At 27.6% G+C, this 21,408-nt stretch overlaps 1 long non-coding RNA gene across 1 annotated transcript in view; it reads right to left on the bottom strand.

Moving 5' to 3' along the window:
- Window positions 1-11,530, bottom strand: part of LOC136079506 (uncharacterized) — a 37,090-nt gene extending 25,560 nt beyond the window's left edge. The window contains exon 1 of the long non-coding RNA XR_010637971.1: window positions 11,306-11,530. This is a non-coding gene — a long non-coding RNA (uncharacterized LOC136079506). The remainder of the gene's footprint in view (window positions 1-11,305) is intronic.
- Between the last annotated feature and the right edge of the window lie 9,878 nt (window positions 11,531-21,408).

Here is a 21,408-nt window from a genome sequence, read left to right as displayed (position 1 = left end):
TTTCATTATTCATTGCTGATGAATCTTCATTGATGAAATACAGTGTAAAATAAGAAAAAAAATTGTTAAATGAATTCTACTTATAAATAATTGCTCTGTTCTTTTAAGAACATTGAGCACTCTATATACATATATATATATATATACATATATATATATATATATATATATGTATATATATATATATATATATATATATATATATATATATATATATATATATATATATATATATATATAAATATATATATATATATATATATATATATATATATATATATATATATATATATATATATATTAAATGTTGACATCTTCATTAGATTTTATTTGTATAAATAATTTTTTAAAAAACTTCTATTTATGGATTAACTTCTATTTGTTAAAAATATATTTATTTTTTACAATATTTCGAGGGAATATAGACACCCTCGTTTTCAAGTATATTAAAAACCGTTATAAAAAATAATATTATACAAAATCGTCTAAATTTACGAAACAATGTTCTTTGTGAGAGCTTATTTTTGAGTGTCATGAATGCCTTGAATATCATTGACATATCTTTTAAATGATTTCACATGGATGTTGTTGTTAATCGCCAATAAAAGTGCATTTCTTTCATGATGTTGTAAAAAGCAGCAACTACCGCCATAAGAGCTAACTCAATTGGCCCGGAGTTTTCGAGCTCGTGAATATCATTTTCATATAAAAAATAGCAATGAGAAAGACAAAGTTCTAAAAGTAATCTGATCTCTTCAAAAAGTAACTTAGACGTAAAGCTCTGGTTGTTTCTTAATCTTTCAACTAGTATAATGATGGCTTCTTTAATCGGGACCGAAGGCAGGATATAAAACGGTCTTCAAATGAAACCTCAACGCAGAGGCAATATTAACATCAAGAAATAAATCCAAACTAAAAACGAACAGCCACCCAGGAGTCTATCTTATTGAATGTCATTGTAGCAAAAAGTATATAAGTTAAACAAAAATGCAAATAAAAACACGCATGCGGCAACACAAAAACAGTACAATAGGAAATAAAACGAAACGATCTGCATTAGCCACACACATGAGATATTGTACGCAACAAATCAAATGGGACAGTTGCAGAACTCGTAAAGTTGATGCTAAAAAGTTTGATAAAAAAGTTCGCAAGGCACTTGAAATACAGTACTACCAATGTGCCCCTCAACAAAATGGTATCATTTTAGATAAAGGACAATATGTGTCAAAAAAATTTTGGACACTATTTTTGGCGAATTTACATCAGAAAAGATGAAACCATCCCATTGACACAAAATAGAACTGCCGTTTAAAAAGTAAGATGTAAACAAAAACAAACAAAAAACTTTTAAGCTGAAGACGCTGGTCACAACAATCAAGCGAAAATTTCTTTTAAATAAAATAAATTTGGTATTGAGAGAAATCCGTATTTGTTGATGTTTATAAAGTAATAGTAATAATAATAATAATAATAATAATAATAATAATAATAATAATAATAATAATAATAATAATAATATATATATATACATATATATATATATATATACATATATATATATATATATATATATATATATATATATATATATATATATATATATATATATATATATATATATATATATATATATATATATATATATATATATATATATATATATATATATATATATATATATATATATATAAAGCAACAACGTATATCTATAAGAAAATTAAAGATGATTTCGGATATTAGAATTTATTCCTTTGATTAAGGCACAGGTTTTGCATAACTGTACGAAAGCGATGCATGTCTTAAATTAAAAAAACTAATTAAAAAAGCAGAGTTTTTGATTATGACTTAACACATACACTTACTACCAAACTTCAAAAACAATTGTGTAAATTAACAAAAGAGGGTAAGATAGACACAACTACGTATTTTAAAATGTATCTATCAGATTACGTACCGCCTAGAATATATGGAATTATTAAAGCGCACAAGCCCGAAAAAGATTACCCAATGCGTCCTGTTGTATCAACAATCAACACACCACCATAAGGAACCTTCAAATACTTCGTTAATATCATTCAACCAACACTAAACAAAAACAAAAATAGACTTATTAATTCAAATATTTTTGTTAATGAAGCCAGGCATTGGAAAATAGATCCCAACGAAGTTCAAGTTTCCTTTGATATAGTTAATTTATATCCGTCCAAACCCATTAACGAATCTGTTCCAGTTATTATTCATATACTAAATAATGACATTGACGACTTAATGACTCGAACAAAACTTTCGCTTGCAGACATACATCAATTAATCGAACTTTCTTTGAGTATTTGCTATTTTTTATATGAAAACAAAATCCGAATAATATCTAGTTCAGGTTCTATAAATTTGTCTTTAATGGTTGTTATTGCGGAAGCGTTATACGAAAGTATAGAAACAAAATCTCTAAGTATAGCTACTATTCAAACATTTAAACCAAAAGCTTTCTTGAGATATGTAGACAGTTGTCACGCTCGCTTTAACTCAATAAAATAACAACAAATGTTTTTAAAATATCCTAAACGAACAAAATCCTGCCATAAAATACCTGTTGAACTCCAAAACCACCCAAAATAACCTAATTTTCTAGATATTAATATTACGAACACAATGCATAGAGCTTATGAATTTCAAATATATCAAAAAGAAGTAATAACTAATATTAAACTTAAACCAAATTCAAATATCAACTATAATATCATCATTGGCGTATTCAAACGGTTTTTAAGCCGTGCAAAAAGAATATGTTCTCAAAAATACTTTCAACAGGAAATTGATTTTTTCATAAAAATATTTGTTGAAGACAAGAACAGTTTAATTAAGATCGCCAGAGACTATATTAAAATAGATGAAATAAATACCAATTATCAACCAACTGACAACCAAGCATTTATAAAGCTTTCATGGATACCAATTGTAGGCACCAAACTTAGAAAAGAATTTAAAAAACAAAACATAAAAGTCATATTTACATCATCTCCAAGTTTAAACAATATATTCTGTAACAATAAAAACAAAACTTCCTCCAAATACAAACCCAGGCGTCTACCAAATAAAATATTCATGCAACTCTATATACATTGGTGAAGCCAAAATGAAAATTATATCAAGCTGTATTGACTAAATACAGCTCGATATAATTTTCATTTTTTCTGGTGCTCAATAATTGAGCACCAGAAAAATAGTAGAAAAGGAAAATAGGCCAGTTCTAGTGCTACTACTGGTAAAATCTGAAAACCTTATCAGTAGCTCCAAAAAATCATATTCGAAAAATTCAAGAATCCCTGGAAATTAACAAAGCTAAAGTTTGACGAGCCATAAGAAGTGGCGAAAATGTTCTTAATAGGGATGAAGGTGATAACGTCACAACAAAAGCTTGGGGGCCATTTTTTATTAGATTATCTGACGTCAACATTTAAACCTATTTTGTATTTTCTCATCCTCTTTTTAATGTTATCTTTTTTACCGTTTGTTTTTATTATAACGATTTCCTTTGTAACGATTTTTACCATACCTGATGACGTTCATCACAATAGATCAGCGAAATATCGAACAATATATAGTGAATTAAAACAAAGATATTTTTTTCAAAGAAGTTTATACGCAGTATATATATATATATATATATATATATATATATATATATATATATAATTATAGTTAAAAACAATAAAGAAAAAACTTTTTATTATGGAACCTTAAGTTTCATGCCTAACGGCAATCATCAGCCATATAATACAAACATTGCTAAAAATGAGATAGGAAGAATTTCAAAATCTATTGTATCCAACATTAACTCCGAACTGAGAAAGAAGCTATTTTTGAACCAATGGCAAAACACCCAAAATGTTATACATTGGTTTCAAAACATAAAAGAAAAGCAATTCTGTTAGTTCTTAGTCTTTGATATTAGTGATTTTTATCCGTCGATTAATGAAAACCTACTAAAAAATGCAATAACTTTTGCAGAGCAACATCTAACAATAAATAGCGAACAAAAGTGTTTTATACACCATGCAAGAAAATCATTATTATTTAGCAATGGAACTGCTTGGATTAAGAAAATGGGAGGATTATTCGATGTTACTATGGGGGCCTTTGATGGCGCGGAGATTTGCGAATTAGTTGGGATTTTTATTTTGCATCAAATCTCGCAGTTTTATGATAAAAACAATTTCGGCATATATCGAGATGATGGGCTAGCTATGTTTAGGAATAAAAGTGGTCAAGAAATTGAGAGGATTAAGAAACATTTTGTACAAATTTTTAAAAATAACAATCTTCTTATCTCTATTCAATGTAATTTGAAAATAGTTAACTATCTCGATTTAACGCTAAACCTTAACGATGGATCTTTTCAGCCATATCGCAAACCAGATAATATACTGAATTATATACATATTAGTTCAAACCATCCACCGAGTGTAATTAAAAGTATTCCTAAGACTATTGCATTAAGATTGTCAGCAGCATCGTCGAGTGAACCAATTTTTAAAGAAAGTATTCCTCCTTATCAAGAAGCCTTGAAAAAATTGGGTTACAATTATGAACTTGCATACCCTCCAAGTATAAAATCAACAAACGGCAATCATAAACGCAAGATAATTTGGTATAATCCTCCGTTCAGTGCAAATGTTGTTACAAAAATAGGTAAATGTTTCTTGAACCTCATCGACCTCCACTTTCCATTTAACCACAGACTTCGTAAAATATTTAATAGAAATACAATCAAAATAAGTTATTCCTGCATGCCAAACATAAAATCCATTATTAACTCTCACAACAAGAGCATTTTACGTAAGGAGGCAAAAACTAATGAAATGAAATGCAACTGCATTGAAAAAACCAAATGTCCCATGAACAACCATTGCCTTTCCAACAACATTGTTTATCAGGCCACCATCTATTCAAATAATCCGGAATATAAAGAAAAAGTGTATTTTGGAATTAGCGAAACACCTTTTAAAGTTCGGTATGCAAACCACTTAAAATCTTTTAATGCAGTTAGATACAAGAATGATACAGAGCTATCTAAAGAAGTATGGAAACTAAAAGAAAATAACTTTACACCTTTTGTCAAATGGAGGATTGTTAAAAAATGCAAACCATACAACCCAACATCAAGAGTTTGTAACCTTTGTTTAAACGAAAAGTTCCAAATTTTGATGTATAGAGGAGAAAACCTACTAAATACAAGAAGCGAAATAATATCGAAGTGCAGGCACAAAAATAAGTTCCTTATCTCCTCTTTTGATACCGAAGATTGATCCTGGTTGGTTTATGTCACGTTTACGTCACGTTATACTAAATTTACATATACGTTAAAATTGTGTTTTCATGGAGTCATTAGAACTCACGCCACCGTAATTCTAATTGTAATTTAACGTTTAATTTTTAATTTTGTAATATATGGCTGATGATTGCCGTTAAGCATGAAACTTAAAGTTCCATAATAAAAAGTTTTTTCTTTATCGTTTTTAACTATCTTATATATGAATACGGTAATGAATAGTGCGCATAGTTACGCCTAATGTTTCGCCTATTGTTCGTATTGTTATTTACGGTTCTGTATTCTGTAAAATACACTATTTCTTAGTTTTTAAGAAGTTTCTAGACTTTTTTATGCGCGGTTTCTTTTTCCATGCGGTCTTTCAAGTTAAGTCAGCTTACGAATTCGAGATGATGTACTTTTATTCTCAAGAAGAGTTAATGTTGTTCATTGTTTAAAACAAAAATTTAAATAACCGTGTTGGTTGTTTTTATTATTCTAATTTTTATAGCCTGTTTTCATTTTTTAGAAGAAGTTAGAAATAAAATGTCTGGTAAAATAAATTTTATAATACAATCTAAACATGAATGCTGTAATTTATCTAATCTTCTAAATATGAATACTGTAATTCAATAGTGTTAGTGTCTTTTCACTTTCTTTTTTAATAAAGAACTTTCTAGGCTTTTCTAAAAGCGTTTCTTTACTTAAGCGTTTCTTTCAAGCAAGGTCTTCCAGTCGATTAGAGCTGATAAATTTTTAGTTTCAAGTGGAACTAATGTTGTTCATTGTTTAAAAACTAAAATTTGTTTGTTGTTCGTTGTTTTCATTTTTCTGTGTTTTTTTTTAGAAGAAGTTAAAACTAAAATGACTGGTAAAAAATTTTTTTTTAGTACAATGTTTCTTTTTTAGTAAAATGTTTCAGTTTTGTCTTCAGTCTTTTTAGATCATTTTAAGCAAGTATTTTTCATTTTTTTAGAGCAGTTAGAAGGAGCTGAAGGCCTTTTTAGTAAGTATATAGTGTATAGTAGTTTATTTATGGTTTTTATATTAGTAACATAGTTATATTAGTTTATTTATAGTTTATATTAGTTTATATAGTATATAGTAGTTTATTTATAGTTTATATTAGTTCAAGTTTATTTATCGTTTATATTAGTAAGTTTATTTATAGATTATAGATTAGGATTAATGAGAATACAAATTTTTTTTTAGACAGGGTAGCTGACAGCGACTTAAGTAAGTTTTATCATTTAGATTTTATTTGAGTACAAATGTAGCATTAGCAATTTTATTGTATATAATTTTATCTCAATTTTTATTTTTAGACAGACAGGTAGAACTCAGTAAGGACTTAGATTTTGTAGATTTAAAAACTTCTTTTGAATATTCTTTTAAAGCATTGAATATGTTTTAAATATTTTAACAAATTTTGTTATTTAGGTGTGGTAGCATCATCAGTTGGTGCAAGTGGTAGTAATGTCTTTTATTTTATTTTACAGCAAATAGTAATGTTTTTTAATTTATTTTAAAAGGAATCAATAAATATTGTTTATTTAAACATAATCATCAGGATAAAATAGATAAGATAGATAAAATAGCTTTTTTATTTAATATTTTTTTATTTAGTTATAACTTCAGTTGCACCAGCCACAACAGGTAACTTCGTACATTTATTTTAATATACTTGAATTACATTTGTTACTTAACTTTTCAAGCAATAAATATTGTTTATTTCAACATTATCGTCAAGATTATATAAATAAACTTTTTATTTGATAATTTATTTTAGTTGCTTCTGGATCAACTTTAAATAATGGTAACTCATTAATTCATATTTTGTTATATATAAATGCAGATAAAAAAATGTAAGTTGGAAATTTTTGTAGATTTAAAAGCAGTAAGCTTTTTTCTAAAGGTTCTTTTTATTTTTGGAATAAATCCACTATCACTACATTTGTTCTATGTTTATATAATGTACTTTAATAATTTTTGTCATTTGAAAAAAAATATATCAATGTTAAATTACACCCGGTTGTCGAAAATAGTTATAGTTTAATGATAATGTTGTAGACTGTTAGAGCAGATTATAGATCTTTGATCTATTTAATATATTTAATAACCTACTATCAAAGGGAAAATTTACTATCAGTTGTTTGTTTGTTTTTCTGTTTAGTTGACAACAATGAAGAGAGAGGTAGTATATTTAAAAGGATTTTTATTTTTTTATAAAGTAACTAAAATGTTTTTTAAAATATTGTTGTTGACTTAAAAGTAAAACAGTAGGTTTTTATATTTTTATACAATAGAAAGAAACTAACAACTTCATGGAAGAAATGAGGGGAATAGGTAAAAAAAATTATAGTTAAATATTTATTTATACGTAAATATAATTCTATCAATTATTCTGAGGTATATTTTTTGTCTTTAGTGTCTGGTAGAAGCATAACTGGTAGGGCTGTGTTTTAAATTTTATATATTTTTTACAAAGAAATATGTGCAATAGGTGAAAGAATTATTTATTATAAATATGACATTTTTAAACTGTTTGCATTTTACTCATATTTTTATTAAAATTAAATTTCTCACAAGTTTAACTTTTTTTAATTTACTTTTTTTTAATTTATTTTTAGCATCCTCTTCATCCTGTGAAAATGGTGAGGTTATTCTTTATATTTTGATTGAAAAAAATTGCAAATGTTTTTAAATTTTATTATATCCTTCTATTTGTAATTTTTGAGTCGTTAACATTTGAGGAATATGAAAGATATCGCTCCCAACACCCAGGGCCTCTCTCGGAGAGGTCCTTCAATAAGTGGCGAAGTAATGGCGGTATGGATGAGCCATCCTTCAAATGGAGGGCTCATCCATACCGGGGTGTTGGGAGACACCGAAGAAAAAACAGCAACCAAAAGGTTATAAATGTCTTCTATCAGTGAAGATATTTATAACTTTTTTGCTGCCGTTTTATCTTTGGTGACTTTTTTTTATTTTTTTTTATTTTGTAATTTTTTTTTTAATTTGCAATTTTTTATTTTTTATAATATACTATTGTTTGTATTTGGTTTGTTTTTGTCTTTTTTAATTGAAATTTTATTTGCTTTTCACCAATTAAACTTAAATATAGTTAAATTGATTCACTACCCAATCATCATAATAGGATGCTACATTCTATTTGTTAAAAATAATTAATTGGTAGTTTAATTTATTGAAAACACTGCTTTTAAAATTTACTATAAGCCCAGACTATTTAGCTATATAAATGCAATTTATTTATATCTATTTGATTTTTTATCTTAAATGTTTTTAGTTTGGCTCCTTGAAGCATTTTTTTTTTCTTTTTAATTAAAATATTTTAAATCTATTGTAATGTCTTTTAAAAATAACTAAAGTTTACTAAAAGCCAACGTGAAATAACGTCATAAAACAACACCGACAAGTTGCATCATGACAGCAGTTTAAGTATGACAACAGGCTACCAAAAAGCAGGTAAATTGTTTTCCAGTTTGTTTGTTTTGTTTTTCTTTTATGTCTACTTATCTGTTACAATTTTTATTTTAGGTTTGTCATATGACGCATTAATGCAATATAAAAGATCAAAGTTTACATATTTTTTACAATTTGTTATACACATTACCCTAATGTGATTTTGAAAATTTTTGAAATTTGATTTGCCTGAGCAGCAAATCAATATCTTTTGGTGAAAAAAGAACCTTACTCTTTTTTTTTTATAGTTTAGATAAGTTCTTGAGGTTCCCCTTTGGATTCTAAATTTTTGATGGGTCCTAATATTGTTTAAATTTTTTTTTTCTAAACTATATTAACTTGATACTTAAAAGAAGCAAAATAATATACTGATTTTGAAAATAATATTTGTTTTTATTAAAAAATTAAAATTAAAAAGTAGAGTAAAAAAAAAAGGTAGAGTTGTTTTTTTCATTAAAAACCCCCGTTCTCAACAAAACGGGGGTTTTATGGTATATTTTTGCAAGTATTTTTTTACTAAAAATTTTTTCTAATAAAATTATTATTTATGAAACAAGCATTTTTTTCTGCTTTTTTTGAGTCCAAGGTTGATATGGTTTAGAAAAAAAAAATTCAAAAATATTAGGACCTGTCAAGAATTTAAATTCCAAAGAGGACCCTCAAGGTCTCTCATCAAAATCAAAAAATTGTTTTTACTTTTATCTTATAATCAATAGACATTGATTCGTGTCTCAGTAATATTGGTTTTTAAACTCTTTTTTTTTTGCTATGAAAATCGCCCCACCCTAATACACATGTTTGATTGTAAATCGACTTTTTTTTGTTTGAAACGTATTTGTACTCAATTGCTTAGTTATTTATAATAAATTTATTTAGTTGTGTGCATTTATCGTTTTAAAGACAATTTCCTTTTTTAAAGAAACATGTATCAAGGGGATACCAAAAAATTAATAACTCATAAATAAATTACTTCACTTCATATTCTTATTAATTAAAGTTCATGTTATAAAAAATATAACAAGAATTTAGCTTTAATCTTTCGTCAATTTAAGGCATGAAGTGTTATTATTTTGTGTCAGTAACTAAAAACGTATTGTGTTGAACTTAGTAATGTCAAGGAAAATGGTTCGGCCATACACTGATATGACCTATGTCAGTTGTAAATTACTCAAATAACGTTAAATAATTGGTAAATTAATTTATTTTAATTTTACAGATAGTTTAATTTTTTAATTTGAAGGAGTTTTTCTTACAGGGTATTAGTTAAGGTATCGCAACTTTAAATTGTGGAAAACAGCAACTATAAATTAACAGACCGACCGTAACCCGTATTACGGGTTGCTTTCTGCTAGTAATTATAAATCGCTCTGTTTAGAAATTTATATATAACCAAAATAGATTTCCTAAATATTGAGCACTTTTTTTTTTTCTCAATTTAGTTAAATTTATTTACTTATAAAAAAACGTATTAATATATAAACGTAACTAAAGAAATTTAAATAAAAGGAAACTAAAAATAAAATAAAAGCTGTCTTGACATTCTTTTTTTATAAAATTTAAATATATGATACTTTTTATAAAAATATTACGAATTTTATAAAATATTTAATTATTAACTTTATATAATAAAATATTATATAATAAAAATAATTTTCTTTCATTAAAATAAAATATTTAAGTATTAATTAATAATATTAAGTATTTAATAAAATATTTAATTATTGGTGTTATTAAACGCACAGTAAAAAATTGAAACTATAAAAAACATAGTTCTATATATTCTATTAATAGTTAAATTTATGTACTTTGAAAAAACGTATAAACTAAAGAAATTTAAATAAAAGAAAACTAAAAATAAAATAAAAGCTGTCTTGACATTCTTTTTTTATAACACTTAAATACATGATACTTTTTATAATAATATTACGTATTTTATAAAATATTTAATTATTAATTTTATATGATAAAATAAAAATAATTTTATATAATAAAAATAAAATATTTAAATATTAATTAATAATATTAAGTATTTAATAAAATATTTAATTATTGGTGTTATTAAACGCACAGTAAAAAATGAAAACTATAAAAACAAAATAATTCTATATATTGTATTAATTTATATATATGTCTGCAAATCTTAAAAAAATTTTTCAAAACTTTAAAAAACCGCACTTGTTGTGCGGTAGTTGTATTATATTGTGAGTTGATTTTATATGTGATTGCAAACTTAGTTTTTTATCAAGCATGTTATTCACTACAAAACCCGCATCATGCGCACCCGAAAACGACATTAGTTTTTTCTTTACTATCCAATAATTGTTCTTAAAATTGCATAATACTATTATATATCCTTTTATGCATATATAACTTTACCACATGTAGCAGTTTTATTAGATTTACTTGTGTTTGCTTTAAATTACTGTCAAAGCAACTTTTTTTTTTTTTTTTTTTTTATTGCTATACAGAAATAAAAAAAGAAAATATTTTTAAAATGACAACAAAGTTTACTTGCGTTTACGACGAAAATATCATCCACTGTCATCTGCAGCTAAATTGGCATTAAAGAATCAACAGTATTTCTAAAATTTGCTTTTATTTTCAAAACCTTTAGTACATATTAGAGCTAAATTTTATTTTTCATAAACAATAAAAACGACTTTATAAAAAAAATTGATCTATGTTTGCATGTTTCTTTTTTAGATTTGGTCGTTCATTTTGGCTGAGATTTCAAGCAAAACATAACAGCTTAACTGTCAAACGTCAAGGACAAGAATTTTAAATTTTTAGAATAGGCTTTAAATAATTAATTAAAGCTATAAAAATGAAAATCTGATTTATTTTTACATTAGCTTGAACATTGAATAAAAAAAAATCAAACCCATATACTTTTTAGGTGTAAATCGGACTAGCTACATTCCAATAAATAGCTGTGTAGTTTTTGGAGTGCAATAATTTTTGCGGTGCATATACCTGTACTTAAATTTAACGACAATAAGAAAATTTAAAAAAAGCTCACTTTTGAAGAAAGCAATGTTTTAGCATGGTTTCTTTTAAAGTTATTACAAATGCAATCATTTTAACTTAAGTTTTCGATACATAAACGCATGAGTTTTTTCCATGCGTAAACGCGTGTAAAAACCATGCTAAAACATCATTACTTTCTTGTGCGGCGTACTTAATTATTACCGAAATTACGAAACCGAAACGCCAACTGCGACGAGAACGTAAAAGTTATGATTTTATAAGTCGTTGTTGTCGTAGCCTTTTTTAAAAAAATATCGTTACGAAAATTAATATGAAAACGTCACAGTTTGATAAGTTTATGTAGGATTTATTTTTAATAATTAGGCGTATAACTTTAAAGTAAAAAAATACTAAAAGATATATACGAGTTGATCTTCTTAAAATTCCTGAGAAAATAACTTGTTACAATGGCGTCACCATTTCAGCTGACGAAGCCTTTTGTATTTTTTTTAACACGTTTTTTTTTTTTTTAAAAACGTGTCATCCTAGAGAGCACCAAAGAGTACTTTGTAATGGACATAAAAGATGTCATGGAAAAAAGTTCCAATCACTAGTTGCACCCAATGGCTTAATTGCAAATCTTTATGGTCCTGTGGAAGAGAAAAGACATAACAGTGGTATGCTCGCTGATTCGAATTTACTTAATAACTTAGCACTTTATTCTTTTAATAGCAATAGAAAACCTTTGTGTGTTTTCGGAGACCCTGCATACCCCCATAGAGTTCATTTACAATGTGGATTTAAAGGAGCTAACATATCCCCCCAGCAGCTTATTTTAACAAAAATATGAGTAAAGTTCGCGTTGCAGTTGAGTGGGTATTCAGAGATATTGTTAAATATTTTAAATTTTTAGACTTTAAAAAGAACCTTAAAGTGAGACTTATATATATATATATATATATTTGTATAGATATCGATATATAGTATATATTCGAGGTTAAGTATTTTGATGTAATAATACGAAGTCTCTTGTACGTGTTACAGTGCTCAATATTACTGAATAATAGAGCTATATATAATTATATTTAGATGAATAAAAACAACTGATTAGCGGGACTTAAAGTTTCATGCCCGAAGGCAATCATCAGCCGTTAATACAAACAAAAAACGTAAACAAACCGTTACAAAAACGTAAAAATTACTGTAGAGATTAGCTACAGTTGCATGCCTAACCTAAAATCTATCATAAATTCGCATAATTTCAAAATTTTACACAACAAAAATCAATTAAAAACCAACCAATGTAACGACGTAGATAAAGCATTTTGTCCTTTGAACAATCAATGTTTATCTAACAATATTGTCTATCAAGCAACCGTAAGTTCCAGTCATCATGATCGTAATAAAAAAGTATATTTTGGCATTAGTAATACACCATTTAAACTAAGATACGCAAACCATCTCAAATCATTTGCATCAGTTCAATATAGAAATGACACAGAACTATCTAAGGAAATATGGAACTTAAAAGACCAAAACATAAAGCCCATTATAGAATGGAAAATTGTCAAACGTTGTAAACCTTACAATCTAGCAACAAAAATATGCAACCTTTGTCTCTACGAAAAATATGTAATTTTATCACATAATGGAAAAAACCTACTGAATAAAAAAAACAAAATCGTATCGCAGTGTCGACATTCAAAAAAATTCCTATTATCTTTATTTGACACAGGGGACTAGTAAACTATAACGGCTTTTTGTTTTTTGTTTTTTGTTTTTTGATTTGTTTTTTACGTAGATTTGTTTTTTAAGTAGATTTGTTTATAACGTCAGATGTCATTCTACAGTAATTTTTACCATTTTGTAACGGTTTGTTTACGTTTTTTGTTTGTATTAACGGCTGATGATTGCCTTCGGGCATGAAACTTTAAGTCCCGCTAATCAGTTGTTTTTATTCATCTAAATATAATTATATATATATATATATATATATATATATATATATATATATATATATATATATATATATATATATATATATATATATATATATATATATATATATATATATATTTATATTCGCCGATATAACGAGATAAAATTGACCACAAAAAACAACACAAACTTTGTGACAAAGTTTTGTGCGAAAAAATGTTAACGTTTTCAAAATTACTTCATGTTTTCAACACTACGCCAAAACTTTAATTTTTACGTCCGACCAAGAACTTTAAATCGCGAGCAGGGATTTACCCTGAGCTCACGCATGCTCATGTTTTAAATTTTAGTAACCTATTTTTATAATAAATATGTTTTTTTTATAATAAATAAAAAACTATCAATCTCATAATTATTTAGAAAAAAAATTGCTGAAGTTATGTGTTCGTTTTTAAAAATTTTATGCGAACGCCAACGTTTGCTTTAGTAAAAGTAAGGAAACGTGACGTTCGTTTTTCTCTCTTTTTTTTTAACAAACGTTTACACGTTCGTCAATTTGTAGCGATCTGTATATATATATATATTTATATATATATATATATATATATATATATATATATATATATATATATATATATATATATATATATATATATATATATATATATATATATATATATATATATATATATATATATATATGTAAATTATGTTAGTGTATTTTACAAATAGAGTGCTCAATGTTCTTAAAGAACAGAGCAATAATAAACTATGATAAACAATATATTGGCTTAACCGAGGGGGAATGGAAAAAACGTTATGCCAACCACAAACAATCGTTTAAACACAAAAAATATTCAAAAGAGACTATGCTGTCAAAATATATTTGGAATTTAAAAGAAAAAAATAAAAATTTTAATTTATAATGGTCTATTCTAAAATCTGCCCCTGCCTATAATAACATTTCCAAAAAATGTATGCTATGTTTGCAAGAAAAATTTGAAATAATTACTCATTTAAATCAAGAAAATTTATTAAAATTATTAAATAAAAAATCTGAATTAATTTCTAAATGTAGGCACGAAAATAAATACCTCTTAAAAAATTATAAAAACAAATGACCAAATTAAACTATCCCCATTCCAAAGAAAATTATTTCATTATTACTTTCTGTAACTTCCCGTTAGCAAAAAAATATGGTAATTACAAATTTTTTATAATAATTTATAACTTCCTGTAAAATATTTTTTTCTTTAAATTGAATTTTTTTGCGATTTAGTAACTCTTCCTGATGATCCAGCAATGGTGAAACTTCAAGTCGAAGATAAAAGTTAGATAAGTGTTTTTTACTAATTTATATATATATATATATATATATATATATATATATATATATATATATATATATATATATATATATATATATATATATATATATATATATATATATATATATATATATATATATATATATATATATATATATATATATATATATATATATATAGCCTTAACCTATTAAGCTATTAAGCAAGTTTTGCACTTAGGGTAATCAAGAGAAGTAAATCTTGAAGTCAAACCAAAATTTAAAGCAAAATTTATTATGCCTTATAACTTTTTTTTTTTTAGTTTATTATGGCGCCCCTAGAAGACATAATGGTCTTGTCACAGAGCACCGCGGAAGTTTATATAACCAGGAAGTTCACGTCTCCTTTCTTACCGTGACGCCTAAATATGTCCAAAGCTCGTTTCGAAACTGGATCTCCTGCTTATAATGCAAGCTCTCTATACACTGCGCCACGGCCGCACAATTTTTAACGCTGAAACATGGAGTGATTTAGTTGATGTTTCTTATTTTCATTCAAACCTCCAACTTCTATCCTATTTTCATCACTTGAGTTAAAGAATGCTTTGAAAATTTCAAAAAAATTTTATTCTTACGGATTTACCCAACAAATCACAGCTAGTGGAAAGATCTGTAAAGCTTGTCTCAGAGGCCACACGTCCCGGGAATCGTGAGAAACTGTCACAGAAGACTCCGAAAAAATCCTTTGGAGGGAATCATCCTTACACATAACTGTTCTCAAAAATGCAAAAAATGAAATTTTTTGTGACCGTCCGAGAAAAAAAATCAGTTTGAATTTTTTCATTTATTCCTTAAAATCATGAATTGACAACTTTGACTCTTTTTGCATTTTTACAGCATATCTAAACGAATTCTACTCAAGCACTCTTTAGATTTAGATACTGAGATGAATTTGACTAAAAACATCTTTACTAAGAAAAAATAAGTAAAATATAAATATATTAATATAAATCCTTTTTAAAGTTTTATATCTATTCTAACAAGCCGTAAATGATACCATTTCTAGATATGTAATTTTTTATTAGACAGGATTTGTTAGTTCTTCCCAATATGTCTAAAGGACCAATCTTTAAATACTTGCTTTGTGCTATATTTTTAGTCAAAACATTTTTTCTGAATTCCGGGAAATAGCACTGACAAAACAAAGTGTGCAATACCTACATATCTGTACATGAGAGTTTATCTGCTTCGGATCCCATTTTAAAGGTAAATTTTCCATAAAAGTCTAATGATGACAAGGTGTTTCTTGACCATAAACTCATTTAATTTTTAAAAACATTTTCAATGTTAAATTTTGCAAGTCACCAATGACAACCCTAATCATATACATAAAAGTAGTGATTATCTTTAGGTCTGCTTTGCGATCATGCCTAATTCAGTCAAACCCATGATGAATGCAGAAAAACAGTTTCTTGTTTTTCTATTTATTTCGTCATTTTACACATTTTACAATGTTATATATAAATTTAAACAAATATATATAATTACAAGCTGACTGGGGCAAGTAGAAGTCAAAATGACTTATCATCAAGCCCCTTTGTGAAATACAAAAAAAAAATACAATTAAATTTTACATCTTTCAATATTACATAAAAGAGTCAAATTAATAAGTTTAAAAGAAAAAAAAAAAAAAATTGGTTAGAAATTTTGGAAGGTTAAAAAAAAACTTAAAGTTATAAAAAGAAGAAATTTAAGATAAAGTTAAAATATAAGATAGCAAATAAAAAATTACAAATCTGCACATATTCGTATACATATTAAAGACAATAAACAAAAAAAAAAAAAAATTAATTCGCTTCATATGCATATACATATTCAATACAATATTAAAATTAAATAAAGTACATAAAAAATTAAAAATACAAAATTATTTCGATTTTTTTTCAAAAAAAATGAGAGAATGTACGTAATGTTTAAATTTAGTAAGTGTTTTTTTATAGTTCTTTTAAATGTAGCAATAGATTTTATTTTTTTCATATTTTCGTCAAGAACCGAATTCCACAAGCGTGGTCCCCGGCATATAGTCGAGAAGTCAGATTTTTTGAGTGATGTTAATGGGATGTAGTAATTACTTATTGAATGTCTTGTTTCATATTTATGAATAAGTCGAGTGAAACTTTTAAAAAAATATTTTGGAATCATTTCATTTTGAAGTTTAAACATAAATAACAAGTTATGGTATTATATTTAGTTTGTATACATTTAGAGCATTTATTTCCTTGAGTAACGGCTCGGCACTTTTGTATCTACTTGCGCCCAAAACTAATCTACTTGCTTGCTTTTGTTTTGTATAAATAATTGTTTGCCCAGGCAATATTACAATAGTTAATATGACTATGTATAAATGAAAAGTATAAATTTTTTAAACATAAATTATTTAAAAGATGTTTTGTCTTGTACATAATCCCCAGGGTCTTTGAAACTTTGTTCTCGACTAGCTTTTCCAATTTAAATGCTATTCGAAAATTATTCCTAGTATTTTCATTGAAAAAACTCTTTTTATTTTAATATTGTTAAATGTTAGTTCAGGTAATTTGAGTGGAAGGTTCTCGGATTTAGATGACTTAGCAAACAAAATATATTTCGTTTTTTCAATATTTAATGAAAGTTTATTTGCTTCAAACCACTCATTAAGATATATTAATTCTGTGTTTACAATATAAAAAATATATTTTATAATTGAGTCAGAAAAGAAAACATTTGTGTCATCAGCAAAAATAATATAATAAAGTATTTTTGAAGACAAATAAATATCATTAATATAAATTAAAAACAGCAGGGGTCCAAGTATTGATCCTCGGGGAACTTTATTGATTCAAATGGGGAACATGTTAAGTCATATGGTACTCCTTGCGTACGGTTTTGTAAATAACATTGCAGCCACTTTAAGTTAGAGTGAACTACTCCATAATTGTGTAGTTTATAAATTAGAATCTTGTGGTCGACAGTATCAAATGCTTTTGAGAGATCTAGAAAAATTCCGAGTGTGTAACTGTCGTTATCAAAACCATTTAAAATTTGGTTGGCAAGGTCAATTACTGCATGTTCCGTGGAATGGTTGTTGCGAATTTGTTTTTATATGCATGAGAAAGTGTGTCAGAGAGGTGACAGGCCACTTGATACAAGTTGTGTTAGAAACCCTTCCAACTCCTATAGACTTCAGTGACTCAAGAGTGCCCAGAGGCTTTTGTAACACATGTAGGCTTGCATTAGGGAAAAAAGAAAGGGGAGAGTCTGTCACCATTTCTCATGTCTTTGACTTCTCCTCTATCAGGATGAGACCAGTTACAAGAGAGAAAGCATGTGACTGTCTGATTTGTAAGATAGGGCGGATGAAGTTCCTTCAAAAGGATCCTCTGGACAACCGTCTTTGAATTCAGCACAGCCTCAAGCAACACATCAGAGGTGCTAAGACTGCTTTTCAATCATTGGAAGAGGGATGCCACACTACTACAGCAATGCCTCCTTCAGTAAAAATATGACAGCATTGCACTTGAAAACCCTATGGCTGGAGAGCACATTGCAGCATCTGTAGTTGCTGCCAAGGAAACCTCTCCACATGGGACTGTGAAACTGGCTCAAGCCTCTGGTGGGCGCCCATTGCGAGTGAAGAAAGGTAAAACTTATTGTTCTTAATAGGTACTGCTACATTATTTTTGTGGTTTAAATACTTAGGAGATTTTTGAAAATTAGTAATGAGAATTCCTCTGTGATCCTAGGTCCATCCAGTGCCAAAAATCTCTTCCCTGAAGCTGATGTTTTGAGCGCTCGAGACTTATTGCAACTTTAAGCTAACACCGAGCTGTCAAATGAATCTGTAAAGAAACTAGTGTCCACACTTAACCACTTCTCCCAGGCTGAACAACCTGAAGACTTACAATCTCCTCCTCAAAAAAAGACTCTGGCTTCACAAGTGGCAAAAGACACAAGCGTCAAGCGCCAGCCTCTGGGTGCCATTGCTGAAGATGTTCCTGAAAACTAGACCAACATTCAGAAGATCCTTGACTTAATCCATCCTGATGGAGTTGACTTTCTACTCTCCTGTGACTTAAAACTGGCCAACATTGTGGCATTCAGTCCCATTCCTGCTCACATCCCTGTACATGGTGTGATGTTGAAGCAAAAAAACTCTCTCAAAAAGGGAACCTTCGGACGTTTGGGTCACTGCGACAGTGCTTTAATGTCTTTCATGTGAAATTGCATTCCTTCTTTACGTGGAAAATTTATAACAGTCTTAATTTTTGACTATTTCAGTTACCAATTTAAACAACAATAACTGTTTTTTGATACCAGATCTAACCTTTATTCTTTCATTAATGTCAATTTAATAGAAAAATTGGAAAAATAAAATTGTTCTTGTGTTTTAGGCACGTGGGCAAGATCCAAAACAAGCACGACTGTTCAAGAATGTCATTCACTTGCCACTCTTTGACAAACCAGACAGCTCTTTGGTCCTCACCTTTATTGCACCCATGGAGCTCCACCTCCTTCTTGGTGTGGTCAATCACCTCTTCAAGGCCTTGAAAGAAGCTTGGCCAAAGGCTGATGATTGGCCAAGATCACTGCACACCAAGAGCCAGCCTTTCCATGGTGACCAGTTTGCTGGCAATGAATGTCGTAAGCTTCTGAGGAATGTAGATGTGCTGAGGCAACTGGCTGAGCAGGTACTTTTTAAGTTTTACAACTTACCTTATGCTAATCTCTTCAGAAGTACATGGTATAGTGTTTTGTTTCTGTTTTTCTTTACTAAATTTGAGCATTTCTTTATACAGGATTGTGCCTTTAATATTTTTGGCATCATGAAAACTCTTCAAAAGTATGATGCTGCATTGTCATCCTGCTTTGGCAGCACCCTTGATCCTCACTTCGCTTTAAAGATTCAGGCCTTCAGAGCATCATACCTTTCTCTCCAAGGGGTCAGTGTCACCCCAAAAGTTCACGCAGTGTTCTTCCATGTGAACGACTTTATTCTGTTGAAAAAGAATAACTTGGCAAACACAGTGAGCAAGCCACTGAGGCACTGCATCACAGCTTCAAATATCATTGGGAAAGATACAAAAGGCCCAACAACCATCCAGAGTACGCAAAGTGGCTTAAATCATGCATGGTTGACTTCAACAGCAAGAGTGTCTAAAGTCATCAAGAGTTTATAATCTGTTTGGCTTGATTTAGGAATCCTTTTTAAAGATTATTGTGTATACATTCACCTTAGTATCCATATCTAAAGAGTGCTTGAGAAGAATTTGTTTAGATATGCTGTAAAAATGCAAAAAGAATCAGAGTTGTCATTTCATAATTTTAAGGAATAAATGAAAAAATTCAAACTGATTTTTTTTTCTCGGACGGTCACAAAAGATTTCATTTTTTGCATTTTTGAGAACAGTAATGTGTGAGGATAATTCCCTCCAAAGGATTTTTTTGGAGTCATCCGTGACAGTTTCTCATGATTCCCGGGACGTGTGGGGCATCAAACATAGTCTATGGTCAACTAAAGAAAAACCAATTTATCCAAACTAAAAGCCAAAGCAAAGCAGAAAATAAATGTAATTTCATCTAAAGCTGATTATTTTATACATTATTTTTGAGAAAAATGTTTTGCTTTTTTTCAACTTAAATTTGGTTCACGTACCAAGTCTTTCTCACCTTTAAAATCATCCTTTGCGTTGATTTATGTTAAACGCAGCGATTCCAGAAATAAACGGGACTAATGTTTAAGATTGTGTGGTAAATAAATATTCCATAATATTTAAATTTTCTAATGGAAAGAATACATGTATCAAAGTTTGTACTAAAGTATTTAAATATTGAGAATGCAATTAAATTGAATATTTAATTGAAACCAAGATAATACTTAAAAACTTTAAAACCGTTACCCGAATTTGCCCTTACTCCAATAAATTTAAAAAATTCAGGATTGTTCTAGGTTAGTATATACAAAATATCCCAAAGTGAGCCAATATGATCTGAAAAAGAAGAGTATTTTAGTTAGTATTTTTTATCTAATTTTCTTCGACAGTCTTAATTAAGTAAGTATTTTTACTAACTTTTACCGCTCTGATCTTTAAAAACATTGAGCACTCTATTTGTATAATACACAAGGGCAATTCCACATTCAAGTGAGTTATTTTGATAAAATAAATAAATAAATTCAAACAAAAACCTATATCGCAATAAAAATATATCGTAAATAAATAAATCATTAATTATTTACGATATATGTCAACTATTAAATTTTTTATGTTCTGAGTCATTATGCGTTGGTAACTTTAAAAAATGAAACCTTAATGACAGTTTTTATGATATTTTTAAGACCTGCAATTTAAAATATGTTTTAATACGGTCA

The sequence above is a fragment of the Hydra vulgaris genome, chromosome 04 (assembly GCF_038396675.1).
Source record: "Hydra vulgaris chromosome 04, alternate assembly HydraT2T_AEP".
Classification (NCBI taxonomy): Eukaryota; Metazoa; Cnidaria; class Hydrozoa; order Anthoathecata; family Hydridae; genus Hydra; species Hydra vulgaris.
This window is presented reverse-complemented; position numbering and strand designations above follow the sequence as displayed.